This window comes from Arvicanthis niloticus, chromosome 26 (assembly GCF_011762505.2).
Source record: "Arvicanthis niloticus isolate mArvNil1 chromosome 26, mArvNil1.pat.X, whole genome shotgun sequence".
NCBI lineage: Eukaryota > Metazoa > Chordata > Mammalia > Rodentia > Muridae > Arvicanthis > Arvicanthis niloticus.
Genome location: NC_133434.1, coordinates 23,508,042 through 23,524,470, shown reverse-complemented (window position 1 = coordinate 23,524,470; position 16,429 = coordinate 23,508,042).

Genomic DNA, 16,429 nt, shown 5'->3' with positions numbered 1-16,429 from the left:
CAGTTTATCTTCTATTTGTTTCAGTGTATCTGGTTTTATGTGGAAGTCCTTGATCCACTTGGACTTGAGCTTTGTACAAGGAGATAAGAATGGATCAATTTGCATTCTTCTACATGCTGACCTCCAGTTGAACCAGCAACATTTGTTGAAAATGCTGTCTTTTCTCCACTGGATGGTTTTAGCTCCTTTGTCAAAGTTACTATGATTATAAAATACTCTGCAAAAAGATTAAGGGAGAAAGAGATAATTTTAGGTTCTTGAGAAAATATGGATCACTTAAAAATGAATAATATATTAAGCCACAAAACATTTAAAGAATTAATAATTTCCATAAAAAACTAAAACTAAGATGGTATATTTTATCATGGAAAAATAAAACCAGAAGTATAAACCCCTTCTTCCTGGAAATACAAAGTCCACACACAAAACCTCATTTAAATCTCATGACAAGAAGATATATAATATAGAAAATATAAAAGGTAACTTCAAAATTTCTGAGAACTGAAATAAATAAAATGCAGTGCTTTATATATAGAGAGGATATGAATAAATTAAATGCTCAAATAATAGCACTGAATTTCTAATTTTTTTTTATCAGTGGGAGTGGCAAGTGGATGAGATATCAGCTCCAATGTGAAGAAAAATGATAGCTATCCAAAAGAAAGAAATACTGGGCTGGGAGTTGGCTCAGCCAGTAAAGCTGCCATGCAAGGCATGAAGGCCTGAGTCCCCTGAAACCACACTGAACAGTGGTAGGATGTGCCTGTAATCACAGCACTTGGAAGTACTGAAATTTCCCAAGGGCTGACTGTTTAGCAGTTTAGCCTATCTAAAAAGCAAAATACTGAAGGGAGGAAATTCAGAGGCAAAGTATGGAACAGAGAGTGAAGGAAAGGCCATCCAGAGACTGTCCCACTTGGGGATCCTTCCCATATACAGACACCAAACCCAGACACTATTGTGGATGCCAAGAAGTGTGTGCTGACAGGAACCCGATATAGCTGTCTCCTGAGAGGCTCTGCCAATGCCTGACAAATAAGAGCAATATCAACCAACCAGACCCCCTGCCCCCAACCAGAGCTCCTAAGAACTAAACTACCAACTAGAGAGTACATGTGTAGGGACCCGTGGCTCCAGCTGCTTATGGAGTAGAAGATGGCCTTGTCGGACCTCAATGGTAGGAGAGGCCCTTGACCCTGGAAAGGCTCAATGCTCCAGTGTAGGGTAATACCAGGGCAGGGAGGCGGCATTTGGTGGGCAGGTGGGTGAGCACCCTCATAGAAGCAGGGGGAGGGATGATGGGATAGGGGGTTTTCAGAAGGGAAACCGGGAAAGGGGATAATGTTTGAAATGTAAATAAATAAAATATCAAAAAAAAAAAAAAAAGAAAAGAAAAAGAAAAAAGAAAAAAAACAGAAGAGAAACTAAAACAGGCTGAAATGAAGTTAGCATGAGAATAATTATTTGGTTGAAGCTTATTGACATAATGGTTACATTCATTTGGTATTGCTTTTTTATACTTTATTTATTTTAAACTTGTTCATTTTTTGCTTTGTGTAAATACTTTTTCCTGTTGTTTCAAAACTTACTTGTTAAAAAGACATTTCTGGACCTGGGGACTTGGCTCAGTGGGTCAAGTGATTGTCAGAAAATCATGAGGACTTGAATTGAAATCACAAGCACAGTGCAAAGGTGGAAGCACTACTATGTGTCTCTGATTCTAGTGCTTCTGCCGTGGGTAGGAGACAGAGACAAAAGAATGCCTGGAAGCATTGGCCAGTTAGCCTGGCATATGTAGGGACAAATATCAAAGAGACCTTGCCTCAAAGAAGGTAGCAGGCAAGAGCCAACACCTGAGATTGTCCTGTGACCTCTACACACATGCCAGCACACAAACATGCACACAGGGATATATACACCATTACACACACATACAAACACACACAGAAAGCTTAAAAAAATAGACAGTAACAGACACATTTTTACTTTTCTATTACCACTCTTATGAGGTATAACTACTTATTTCCTCTAATGACGAGCACTGAGATTAACTAAAAACATTTCTTCTTTCTTCTATTGCTCTTGTGTAGTCCAGTTTTGTTTGCTAATATTAGCAACTTTTTTTTTTTTTTTAGTTTTAAGAACATTAGTATTGACATTTATTGACTTATATGCTTGGGAGTATACACATATATGCCTGTTAATTCCTATGTCTTTTTTTTAAAAATTGGATTATTTGTTTTATTGGAGTTTAACTTCTAGAGTTCTTTATATATTTTGTGGGTTTTTTGTTTTTGTTTTTTTATTTTTTATTGGTTATTTTGTTTATTTGCTTTTCAAATGTTATCCCCCTTCCAGATTTCCCCCCATGCCTTAATCAACAAGTAGGTTTTATTTCCTATTCACTGTCTCTGTCTTTCTCCAGATTCTGTCATTTTAGCTCCCCACTGTAGAATGTGCTGAGGTGGGCTGCAAAGATAGAGACATTCAGGGTATATATGAAGGGAAGGAAGTCTTTCACAGGCGGATCTAGTTTCTGCTTTTTTGGCTGGAGATCTGTTGGGAGCCGACTTGTAGCAGAAAGAGGCTATCATCCTTGCAGTCATCTCGAGAGCCATATACCCTGACAAGAGACTTGCTTTTCAACAGCCTACAACAGCTGAGCACACTCTGATAAACATCTTGTTTATCCCACATATCTTGTTTTGCTGTTTAGTGCCCCCAGCTGCAAGGTGCACGTGGTATCCATGCCTGCAAGGCGCATGGTGCACATGCTATCCACACTATACACGCCTGTAAGGCATACTACACCTGCAAGGCATGTGGTGGTATCCACGCGCCTCCAAGGCACATGATAAATACCCTGGACTTCCCTTCAGAGAGAGAGACAATAAGAGAAAAGGAACAAAAAGAGAGAGACAATAAGAGAGACGGTAGAGAGATAATAAGAGAGACAATAAGAGAGACAACAAACAAGAGAAATGGGACTTGATTACACACCCTGTCTTGTCTCCATTCTTCGAGTCTCTTGCTAGGCCCTGACCCATGGACCGGAGCAACAGAGCAGTCCGTGACATTTTGGCCCCAAAGCATGGGGCAGAACGGTCTGCAACACAGTGGCTGCCAAGCCGGGCAGTACGGGCCTCAACAGAGGCCAAGCACTTGGAGCCCATCTTTACACTGCTGTGAAATCTGACTACAAGAACAGAACTCTCTTCTCTGGAAGTTCAGACAATACTGTGTAATACAGCAAATGAACCGCACTTAAGGCCGATGCATGTGGAAACTTGTAATTTAACCTTACCATAACCAAAGATACTACAGCTCAGAGACCCACTTACAGTTTAATTCACCAAAGGAAATTATTTACAGAAATAAATAACCCACTTACTTGCTAAACTTAATTGTTAAACTATATTTAAGTTTGAAAACATTGCTTAATATTTCATCCCAGTTGTAGATTACATCCTTTCAACAATGTTAAATTCAAGAACAACAAAAACAATCTGAAAAGGTTGTTCATGTGGGTATCATAGTTCTCCAAAGGTGGAGGCAAGGAGGACCAGGAGTCCAGGTTCATCCTCAGCTGGATAAACCAGTCTAAAGTCAGCCTGGGATTCAAGAGTGCCTACCTCACAAATAAACAAAAGAAAACAAAACCAGAAACTACACTTCTCTCTCTCTCTCTCTCTCTCTCTCTCTCTCTCTCTCTCTCTCTCTCTCTCTCTCTCTCTCTCTCTCTCTCACACACACACACACACACACACACACACACACACACAAACACACACACACACACACACACTACAACCACTTCATGCTGACTCACTTACGATTCTTCTCTGCAGTCTAAGTTATGATTTTGTCTACTCGTGGTGGATGTCCTTCAGGGGAACCCCTCAGGAGACAGCTGGCTACTTTGGCTGCTTCATGATATTGTTTTAGTACAATCATCTCAATCCTTTAGTCTTATTTCTGTAGGTAAATTACTAAGTCCTGAATCCTGAAACACTGTTGAAATCTTTTCAGCTACTTTTTGGTAGTCTAAAGCTGCTTCTTGGTAAATTGGTTAACACAGGCCCCTGGAAAGTATGTTGCCTAAGTCTGCCACATCTCTGACTCTGATGCTGAAATAAGTTGTGGGTAGATTTAAGTCATAGTTCATATATTTTTATCTATGTTAAAGGTGCTACATTGCATTCTAGTGTGAACTTTGGCTGTCAAGATGTCTAATCTAGTGAGATTCTTCTGGGTAAATGACTTGACTTAGGTATTTCTTACTTAGCTCTCTCTCTCAATTAATTTATTTAATTTACATCTAGATTACAGCTCCCCCTCCCTTGTCTCCTCTCCAGGCCCCCTCCAACCCCCTCTCTTTCTCCTCAGAGAAGTGGAGACTTCTCACGGATATAAGGACTGGTCCCATTTTATTTTCCATGGCAGCAATGTGTTCTTTAAATATATAGGTTGAAATTTTACTTTGATTAATGAAAATGTCCTTAATTTTCAAGAATTTACCTGATCCCCCCCCCTTTTTTTTTTTTTTACCATTGGTTCCTCTGCATATTTATATCTTTTACTTTCATTTGAATTATCTTAAAATATTTGGGAAGTTTTGGCTTCTTTGATATTCTTCCTTTCTATAAGCTGTTCATCTAATCTGCTTTCTTCCTAGGCTGTCATGTTTTACTTTAATTTAGTTTTTATTTACAAAAAATTCTGATCTCTTGTTCATGTACATCTATGTGCATGGGTGTGTGTGTTTGTGTGTCAGGTACACATGTGCGTTTGCAGGCCAGAGGACAACGTTGGATGGGGTTCCTCAGTTGCCATTCACCTTATGTTTTGAGACAGGGTCTCCCAGTTAAGTGAGGCTTGCTAGCCAGTAACCTCCCAGGGATCTGCCTGTCTCTGCATAATTCCTAGTAAGTGAATTATGAGTATGTGCTACCATGCCTGGTATGGCTTTTGTGAATCTAACTCAGGCCTCATGCTTGCAAGGCATCATTTCACTGACTAAGATGTCTCCTTCTTATTCTTTTCTGAAATGCCAATTCTTATTTAATGTACTCTTTTATTTAAGTCACATGAAAACTTTATTGGATTTGTGGTATTTAAAGATTTTAACACTTCTCAGAAATTAATTTACCTAAATTTGAAATACTTGATCAGAGTTTTCATGTGTGGGTACATGTGTGATACTGGCCATTGAATCCGAGACCCTGTGCATGTACAGAAGCCACTATGCTTATCCACAGCTTTGTGGCCATATTTTTCTGTGGGTCCCTGGAACCTCTGTGGTAAAGATCAGGTTCTGTGACCTGGTGTATAAGTCCCTGATGTCTGGTCTGCGGTGTTCTGAATAGCTTCTTTTTATTATTATTAAAGAACATTATTATTATTATTAAATTATTATTTAAAAAGAGCCTATTCTTTAGTGCTGTGCTTCATTAATATGAACATTGTCAGCTTTCCAAATGATCATGTTCTGATTTTCTGTGTCTTTGATCTTTCTTCCACCGCTATCTTCTTTTCCTTTTTTAAAGTTATATCTTTGTCTGAGTTAGGATTACTATCGTTATGATGAAAGACCATGCCCAAAACAACTTGGGGAGGAGAGGGCTTATTTGACTCATATTTACACATATTTACAATTCATCATCAAAGGAAGTCAGGACAGGAACTGAAACAGGGCAGGAGCCTGGAGGCAGGAGGGGTGCTGCTGGCTTGTTCAACCTACTTTCTTATAGAATCTAGGACCATCAGCCCAGGGATAGCACCGCCCACAAAGGTGGACCCTCCCCCTTCAATCATTAATTAAGAAAATGCTCTACAGTTAGATCTTACGTAGACATTTTCTTAGTTGAGATGCCCTCCTTTCAGATGACTCTGGCTTGTGTCAAGTTGACATTAAACTAGCCAGGACAGTCTTCCACACTTTATAGACAAAATTCATGTCTATAATTTTAATTTTTTCAAATCCTATGTTTTCATGATGGTTTTAAAACACTTAACCTCCCTTGTAGCCCACCACCAACCATAGGTAGTGGAAAAGAAAGGGTAAGGCAGGGAAGGGGACCTGTTTAGAAAGATTCTTTGGAGCAACTCCTGTCTGTGTTGTCTGGAAATCAGCAGTTCAGTTCACAGGTTAGCAGGCAGTGGCAACTTGATCCACTCTCAAACACTTCTGATCCACCAGCTGTCCAATTTAATAGAGTCAGGATAGCAAACACCAATCAGCAGTGGTGGCACTACCTAGCAGAGACCACCAGGAGAAGTTCTCCACCGTGCCTCTCTCCAGTTAAGACAGGAGACCTACAAACATTGCACAGCTAAGCTCTGTCTCCATCATTTTTTTTTAGTCCTATTTGTATCCTCCAAACATCACGTGTCCTCCATGTGCCTTGCCTCAACACATGCATCTAATCAGCCGGAGTCCATGGAGTCCTAACAGACAAATGAAGCTGAACTACAAAATGTAAGGTGGACCAATACATGAATGTTGTTAGCGAATAACCCTTCATCATGTGTCCTTTCTCGATCTTGCTTTAGCAGAATGTTCTCTCTCCTGTGTCTGCTTCAGTGAAACATTCCTTCACGAGTCTGCTTTAGCCTTTCACACCTGTGTCTACTTTAATAAAACATTACTTCACATGTTTGCCCCAGCAAAACACCATCCAACACAACTGACTTTCCAAAGAACAGTTAAAGTTTCCAATTCACATGTTTGAGTATCTTCAACAAGAGCCCTTGATATCTGGATATCATTGCCACAAACCTAAGCTGATATTTCTAATTCTCAGAGCTCACAAGTGTGATTTTCCCTCATATTCTGGGGCACAGTGGCTTTTCTATATGTTTTTACCTCATTCTTCATATCTTCTTTTGGATGTGAGAATTCCCAAATCCTACCTTAGTGCATAATATCTAGAATTTATTTACTATATTTGTTATTTTAGTACTAAAAATGTAAGAACTTTATTCTATTTTATGATTCTTTTGAGTTTTATGTCATTTATCATAATACCCAAATGACTCCTTCATGGTTGGTATTTAGTACTTTATGACTGACAAAGTTAATGGATGGATGTGGCTGTATCATGGAGCATGGCCTTTGGTAAAATGGTCACACTGGGGAGAAAAGTTCCTAAATTTAAATCTGAAGACAGATGTCCAGGAGAAAAGGTCCGTGAAATTAGATTATCTGGAGAACCAGTTAGTGTAACCAGCCTGGCTACTGTAGGTCACCCTTGCTGAGTAGGTGAGATACAATTGGTAACCTAGGTCAGCTTGATATGTTCATACAATATGAGTGTGCTGATGTTGACCTGATACAAAAGACTGTCAGCCCAGTGATCAGCATCAGATATCTTCACAGTAGAAATGGGCCCATGAGTTCTCAGCAGATGCTGTGACCTTCATTTCATGCCAGCTCCCCTCCATGTTTGAGCCTCCACTCATTCTGTTCTTCCCTCCCACAGTGTTCCTTCCTATTCCCCTTGCCTGCCTGTCCTCCCCTCCCCTCCTCCCTCCAGGGCTCACATCCCACTTCTTCATTTGGATTTCTCTGTACTGCTGTTCACGGAAAGCATCACCACAACACACTTCTCTGTGTAATCTCACTCCCCCGTGTTAAATGTGCCTTGAATTGATTTTAGCAATGAGATATTTTTTAAAGGCTCCTTTGATGTCCTTTTAGGCATCAGCACTGTGTTGGGGCCCAGAGTGGGTCTTTCTAAAATTCTTGGTTGATCTGTGGTACCAGCACTAGAAAAGGTAAGCCTAGGGCGACACTGTTGCTGTTGGTGTCACTGGGGAACTTTCCAGTCTGATTTCCTGTTGAAGAAGGTTTCAGACCATGCATAAAGCCTTTCCTGCGAATGTGAATCTGATATAGGGGTTCTTTGTGTATTTCTTTCTTTCTTTTTTTAATTTTCACACTGTTGGTTCTGGTTGATATTGGACCTGAGCTCTGGGGTGGAGTGGGGGAAGGTTGGTAACATCATTAGGAGCTGTGGCCCCTTCTTTTTGTAGCACACAGAGCTCATCTCTGGTTATTGGAAATAGTTCCTCTTGAAAGCCTGCCAGTGTTAGCAAAACTGTCTCCACTTCACTTGGATGGATTTCTCTGCTCTAAAACCAGCTGCCTCCACTCTAATGGCTTCCCACTGAGAGGAACTGTGTGCTGATGCTGTTTCTCAGCAATCCATAGCTTTGCCCCACCACTTGGAGCTTTATGCCAGGCTACCCTTAACATATCCACCTGTTCTCCCTTGCAGTCACGGTATGTTTGCCTATGAGACACACTCTATATCTTCTGGCAGACGGAGTCTCCAAGGGCAACCTTTATGAAGGTTTGCCAGGGAGCATGAGACAAGGACAGACTGCTGAGTGGAGGGCCTCTCTGCTGCTGGAGGGGTGGGCACTGCTGCATGGTTTTTAAGCTAAGGGTCACGGCATTGTCAAGAATTCTTAGCTTCTCTCAGAAAAAAGACTAAGTTTGTCACTTCTTCAAAGTTACCCAAGCAGTGATTCCTAGATATAATGCTCCCCCCAAAAGCTGTTGTCTCAGTTGTGGTTTCTGTTGCTGTGATAAAACACCACAACCAAAAATAAGTTGAAGAGAAAAGGATTTATTTCATCTTACTCTTCTAGTCTATCATGAAGGGAATCCAGAGCAGGAACCTAGAGGTAGGAACTGAGGCAAGGTTGTGGAGGACCACTGCTTACTACTCATGGCTTGCTCAGTCTGATTTTTTACACACCTCTAAGACTACCTGTCCAGGGGAGGTGTCACCTGCACTGAGTAGGACTGTCTCACAACAATCATTAATCAGGAAAATGGACTAGAAATGTGTCCCCCTAAATTGAGGCTCCCTCTTTCAAAGTTACTCCAGCTCGTGTCAGCCTTTTTGGACAGAAAACTATCTTCTTTACCTTTTGTGAACCCTTTTCTGAGCACAACACTTATTCCTGTTAGATATGGCTTTTGGTTATTTTAACTCAGCTTATTTTAACTCAGTTTATCTTAACTGTATGGACGGGATTGTAACTGTGAAGAAGATAGGTTTACAAAGTTCTCTCTCTCTCTCTCTCTCTCTCTCTCTCTCTCTCTTTCTCTCTCTCTCTCTCTGTGTGTGTGCGCGCTCTCTCTTTCTGTGTGTATGTGCGCTCTCTCTCTCTCTCTCTCTCTCTCTCTCTCTCTCTCTCTCTCTCTCTGTGTGTGTGTGTGTGTGTGTGTGTGTGTGTGTTCATGCATGTATATGCTAGGGCAAGCACTGAGGCTGGAAGACAACCTGAGGAAGCCAGTTCTCTCCTTCCAGTGTTTGGATCCTGGGGATTGAACTTAGGCTGTCAGACTCAGTGGCAAGTCCTATATCTACTGAACCACATCCTAGGCCCTACTATACTGACTTGTATCAAGGAATTCCTAGTGTTTAACACTTTTACATTCTTTGAGTAAACCCAATTATAGCTACAATGTTGCATTTTTAATAGTATTCTGCTTATTCTCTTTACTGGGGTTTCATGGGATTATTTCATAGTTGTTTCTCAAATAATGTTAGTCCATAGATTTGTTTACATGACATTACATAATGTCAATACTGTAATACGTTCTATAAGTTTATATATTAAAAAGAGTGGTTTAAAATAGTTTAATATACAATGATTACATAAAATCTATAGAAGATCAACACGATCCTTCCCGAGACAACTAGACAGCTGAAGACTTACTACCCATTTTGTGCATTTTTATGCTAGCTTCAGTTTACATTCTAGTGGGTATTTATGGCAAGAACAAGTAGCTTTTTGTTTCTTTTTATTATACATTTGTACTTCTTGCTGATACTATAATTATTTTTGTTCACTTTTTAAATTTTAATTCGTGCATATAATTCTACATATTTGGAGCTGGAAGGATGGCTCAATTAGTAAAGTGTTTGACTTGCAACTATGAGGAACTGACTGGGTTCAGTCCTTAGTTATCACACAAAATGCCAGGTATGACAGTGCCTGCTGGTAACCCTAGTTTGTAGAGGCAGAAGTAGGGGGCTCCCTGGGCTCACTGACTGTGTACTGTAGCTTAATTGATGATTTCCAGGCCAATGAGAGATCCTGTTAGGTTGTCATTCCTCAGGATGACATCTGTTGCTGTCCTTATCCTCCTATAAGGATGTGCTTATACATATAGACACACATGTACATACAACAGGCATACCCATACATACCTACAATGTGCATAAGAAATTGTGTTTCTCAAATATCATGTAACATTTTAATGCATGTGTATATTTTATAGTGCTCAAATTGAGGTAAATAATTTGGCATCATCTACTGATTTTTTATTTAAACATAGTCTATTGTAGAAGTTACTGAGTATCCACCCGAGTCCAGCTTTTTCTCCTTTAGTGAACATTGCTTTTGTAAGCCTGATTTGACATGTGACTAAATTCTAAATTGACTAGTATAATGGAATTTATATGCACCAGTTTTAGCCTTAGCTTTGAAACTTTTCCATGCCCTTATTATGAACTAGTTTCTTTTCTAGGTTGGCACTGATCAGACAACTGAAAAAGAGCACTTCTCTGCTCTCTTAAGATTTATGATGAGATTACAAGAAGATAACATGAAAGGAAGGAAAGAGAGGCAGGAGAAAAACTATCTGATCAAAACCAAGGTAAACTGTAAGCTGTTTAGGATGTCATGTGGAGACCCCTGTGACCATAATGTGTATGGTGTTGAAGGAAAGCTAAAGAAAAGAAGGTCAGGTGAGCAAACACCAGTCATGCAAAGTCAAACTGAAGATGACTATAAGCAGTGAAATATCAAAAGTATAGTCTAACACTAGATCGTTGTGGAAAGAGTCTGAAAGGTTTTGAATGAAGACGCCTCAGTTACTGTCAGACAGGGAAGAGATGCTCAGAATACAGGTGGGTGCTACTGTAGGTTCATTTTTGGGTCTGTGATAAAATACTGTGCTAGAAAGCAACTCAGGGTTGCTTCCTGGTTATAGTCCATTATTGTGAGAAAGTCAAAGTGTCAGGAAGCAACTAGTCACACCCATAGGCAAGAGCAGAAAGAATGTATGCAGCCATGCATGCCATGATTGCTTGCTTGCTTGCTTACTTCTTGCTTGCTTCTCAGCTCAGTTTCTCAACTCATATAGTCTAGGGCCCTTGCCTAGGGAATGGTACCACTCACAGTGAGCTAGGTCTCTTCATATCGATGAACTTAACTGAGAACCCCACCTCTCCTGCAAGACATGCCCACATGCCAACCCTATAGAAAAATCTTTTATTGAAATTCTTTCCAGAAGATTCAAGGTTGTGTCAAGTTGACAAAGCTAAGCATTACAGGAACTTTGAGCGGAAGGTATGCTAATGAAGTAGAAGAAAGTTGGAGCTGGAGGTGACTTCAGCTTTTTGGTGCTGGTGGTACATTCACTTGCACTACTGTATAGCAGGGAGTATACATTATGCACATTCTAATGTACATGGCTAAAAATTTTTATTCTGCTTGTATCCATCCACTTGTTGACTACTTTTCTAAAACTTAGAGAATATTTGAAGACTTCTTTAGTCTGTGCTTGTGCTTCTTTTCCACAAATGGTTAACTGTATGACTTATTTTATTTTATTAGTGTTATCCCTCCCCCCCCCCCATTGCCCTTTGGGGTAAAGTCGAGGTGAAACTGCTTAACTTTTGAGTTGTTTCTGTACCTTGCTTTAATGAAGTATTATTCTTGTGTTCTCAACTATTGCTGTTATTCACCTGCAAGCAGGATGGAGTGAGCATGATTTCTAAGCAGGGAGTTTATTCACAGCTTTCTTTAAAATTCTGGAAAGGTGTCAAAGTTGCCAGGATAAAGTGTTTTCTCATTTCTCTTAATGTCTTTTCACACTTTTTTTTTACTACAGGCTGTTATCATTCTTATAGAAAATGAGTAGCCGTGAGTCATAAATCTAACAGTTCAGCAGACAGTCAGTGGTGTTTCTAAAAGGTCCCTGTCAAAAGTAAAGTAGGACACTTGTCTGGTATTTTAGTGTTTAAGCATTTTGGCAAAGGGAATTGTTAGGATTGTCTATGAAGGTTACGTGGACTGATAGGCTGATGATTTAGGGTTTTTGTTTCTATATGACTATGAGGATCAAAATGTACATGCAAAGATGGAAGTGCACTGGGTATTGTGGTATACACCTTAAATTCCAGCACTCAAGAGGCAGAGGCTGGTGGATTTCTGTTCAAGGCTAGCTTGGTCTGCATAGTGAGTTCTAGGTGAGCTGGGTCAAGTAGTGACACCCTGTCTCAAGAAATAAAAAGAGGAGTGAACTGCTTGTCTGTTTTCTATTTCTGATCTTTTAAACATGACAATTATGTAGAATTTGTTCAAATCTGGTAAGATAATTATTAAAATGACTTTACACAGCTCAAACTATTCCAATGTAAAAAACAATGTTTTTATAATTTGGTGTAGAATTTTTATTTTTAATAAGTTTCATCTTTAAAAAGATCATATTGTTTTCATTAGTAGTTTCAATCAATTTTGAGACTTTCAAATAAGTACTATGTTTACATCATTTCTCTCCCTGCCTCTCCTCCCTTCAGCACTTCCCCATGGTCTCCTTACTCTCTCTCAAATTCACAACTTCTTTAATGATAATTTTTGCATGTGCATACATATGTGCATATGTACACACCACACACAGAGAGACACACAGACACACAGACACACGAGACACAGACACAGACACAGACACACACACACACACACACACACACACGATTAAAAATATGGAGTGCATTTACGGCCAGTGTGAATGGGGGAAATTTTATAAGGCCACGTTAGTATTTTGTTTTGTTTTGGGGGATAATTGTATGTTCTTTGCCTCTTCTAGAAATAAAGTTGTGAAAATGTTTCTAATTTCATTTGGAGTTAAACAAATTTAAGGAATCCTTCAGGAAGGAGTCCTACTCTAGAGGCCCCCGAAGCACAAGCTAGACCAGCACTTCCGCTCCTGTGTCTCCTTGGTACTTGTGATCCCTCTAGTTTCTCAATGATTCTTTACCCGGAATGTTTATCTCCATGGTATAATCCCACAATTCCTAGGTAGATGCTCGTGTGCCAGGCAAAATAAACGCCCAGTTTCACTAAAACACAATTCTGATTTTGGTTGTGATAGTCTATCCGTGCCAGATATTTGGGTTTATGATGTTTTTTTCTATAACTCCATCTGTCAACTCTTGTATCTTCCTTAACACTGCCAACATTCTTGGGCTAACTTGCAAGGAAGTGAGGCAGACTCCAGAGAAAGAGTGTTTGTTCCACAGTGCTGGAGCCAGCCCCATAGTTTAGCCTGTCAGGGGCTGAGGACGCTACAGCCAGAAGCATGACTGGAGCAGATTTCTCCTTCCTCACTGCTAACGCCATTCTTCCATTTTCTCTTTGAGTACATGATTTAAATTTATTTTTATTTTGAGATAAACACATACAAAAATGAAGTTGTAACAAATGATACAAAGACCCTTTGAGTACACTTCATGTGTTTTGTTACAATGGTGAGGCCTCTCTCCAGCCCTGGATACACTTTTTAAAAATTCACACTAGATATGTATCTATCCATTTGCCCCTACATTTTGCAAACAGTAATTATTATTTTTAGTCCTTTTTATAGGTGTGGCGGGGTTTGTGCCTACATTCTTCTATCTTTGTGGGTTTGTTTGTTTGTTGTTTGTTTTGCTTTCATTTTTTACACGTTTAAGAGATTTTGGTCTTTGTACCTTACTTGAGGTAGCATTCATAGGCATCTGCCACATCAACTTTCATTCTGATGATGCAGTCAAGAGTAATATTACCAAGTGATTTTAAGTAAAGTGATTTTTTTTGGACAGGTTACACAGATATACTTTGACTTTGTATTCTGTGTTTTACAAAGCTCATTTATTCTTCAAGGGGGATAATCTTTAGGCCTTTTCTAATATGCAAAGTATGAATTGTTTGTCCTTTGCTATTTCAATGCGTCCTGCCTCTTTCTCTTACTAGTTACTCCAGCCAGGGCTTCCAATACCTGTTGAGCAAGAGCAGGAAGTGGGAGCCTTGTTTTGTTCCTAATCTGAGATGCGGAGTCTGAGATTCCCATTATCGACTATGATGTTGGGTGTAAGCTCTTGGCTTTTATCCTTTAAAAGCAAATTAAGAAATTCCTTGAGACAAAAATGAAAGCAGAACACAACGGAATATATGGGATGCAACTAAAGCAGTTCGAAGAAGAATTTTTATAGTGCTGAACACTATACGAGGTAGCGCTGTCTAGAGGAACGGACTCACAGGGTGTTTATTAGATCAGTTTACCAGACAGGGACTAGACCAATAGTGGCTGCCAGAGTGCTAGAGAGGCTGTAACCTGGGAACAGCTTCTCCATGGAGCTGGACGCCTGCAGAGCTATGGTATGCAGTAAACACTGAAAGGGCATGGATGCTGGAATGTTCTGTTGGCAAATGATGGTGGCGACAACGGCAGATGTACTCACTCAAAGAAAAGCAAAGGCAGATCTGTGACGCCTTTCTTTGGACTTTGTATCTGAGTCATTTGTTGGATGGTGCTGGACATTTGCATGAATCTCCCTTTCTCATTTATGCACTCTGGAAATCTCCCCCCTCCCCGCTCCCACAACCCCCCCACCCCCCGACAGAACTAGAGACCCTAAATTCAATCACGTTGTTATTTAGGTCGCATCATGAAGAAAAAAAAAATCTCAAGTAAGCAAATAACTACACACCTCGGGAAATAGGAAGAGAAAACGAAGCTAATCGCATAGTTAGAAAAAGAAAGAAAAAACCCAAAGATTACAACAGAAGCTAAATGAGAGGATAAAATTAGAAAAATATAAAGAAAACTAAGAATGTTTTTAAAGGTAGGGAGAGTTGACATTTTTTTTTTTTTAAATCTAAAGTAACTACAAAAGAGAGAGGTTATTCTTGAATAAAATTTGAACTGAAAGAAGCGGCATCACAGGTACTGTCAGAGATACGAGTCAAATGTGACACTACTTTGAATAATTATATGCCAAAATGGATGATCTGTAAGAAATGGATGCATTTCTAGAAACTTACACTGAGCCCAGATTGAATTCTAAATAAGCAGAAGTTCTATTTGGTCTATTACAGGAAAGAAGACTGAATCAGTCATCAAAATACTCCCATCAGAGAAAAGCCCAAGGCCAGATGTTATCCTGGGAGAATTTTATGAAACATTTATAAAAAGGACAACTACCCATCTTTTCTAAACTCTTCTAAAAATAGAAGAGAAAGTAGCACTTCTAAACTCATTTTTAAGTTCACTATTAATACCAGCTCACTCACAGAGTGGAGCTAAGGTGGAGGAGGGGCACCTGCAAGGAAGCTGCTTATGGGGCTGAGGTGACAGAGGCCACAGAGGTCAGATCCTGGAGAGCAGGTGAACACTTGAGTCCCAGCCCGATGAGGCCACTGGGGGTCCTGGATAGAGAGTGTTCCTGTGTTTCCGGGTCTGGTGCAAGGAGTGAAGATGGGCAAGAAGGGAAAAGAAACAGAATTCCTGGCTCTGATCTTGTTGAATATGTGCCCATTGGCATATCCAAATGAAGGAGGCCTGTAGAACCATATTTTGAGGGCTGAGTGGAAATTAATAGGGAAATCCAGTGGGGTTATTCCACCGGCAATCCTTACAACCGGAGGTTTTGAAAAAAAAAATCTACCATCTGTCTGCATTTCAGAATTTTCTTATTTTATTATATCTGTTGAGTTTTAGTTAGAGACAGGATTCTAGGAGGATTTGGTCTGTTCTGCCATTGCCAGAGCTCCAGTCAATTTTATATCAAAAAATACTGCTTCTCTAATGAAAACTTGTGTTTATTTGAGAAAACATAGAAAAATATAAGGAAAAAAAAACTTTTTTGATTTTACCATTCAGAAAGGTTCTAAAACTTTCTCTCTTACTCCATAAACATTAGTGTGTTCTTTTTCCTCCTAAACACATGTTCTCTCGCACATATAAAAGTATTATTCTCATGTAGTTGGGGAGTGCCTCGCAGTGGGTGGTATATAGTCTTAGAAATGATGAAATTTTTGAACGTCATGTTCCTCATTGCATTAATCATTAATGTGTGTTGATGGTTGATGATTAATCATTCAATTTTAGACTATTTCCAATTCAGTGTGATTACAAAAATGTTATAAATATTATAAAATGTGGTGGTTATCGCTATGTAAACCTTTATCTGAAATTTTAATATTTTCATTATGGTAGGTTTTAAGGCCAGAGCTACAGAATGAATCAGTTTTCCTAGAAGTCAGATATTTAATTGTTTTCTGAATCACTCATTCACCAGAATGTTTTTGAGCACTGCATTTTACCAGTTATAGGTGGAAATACAGCATCAGAGTGCACACT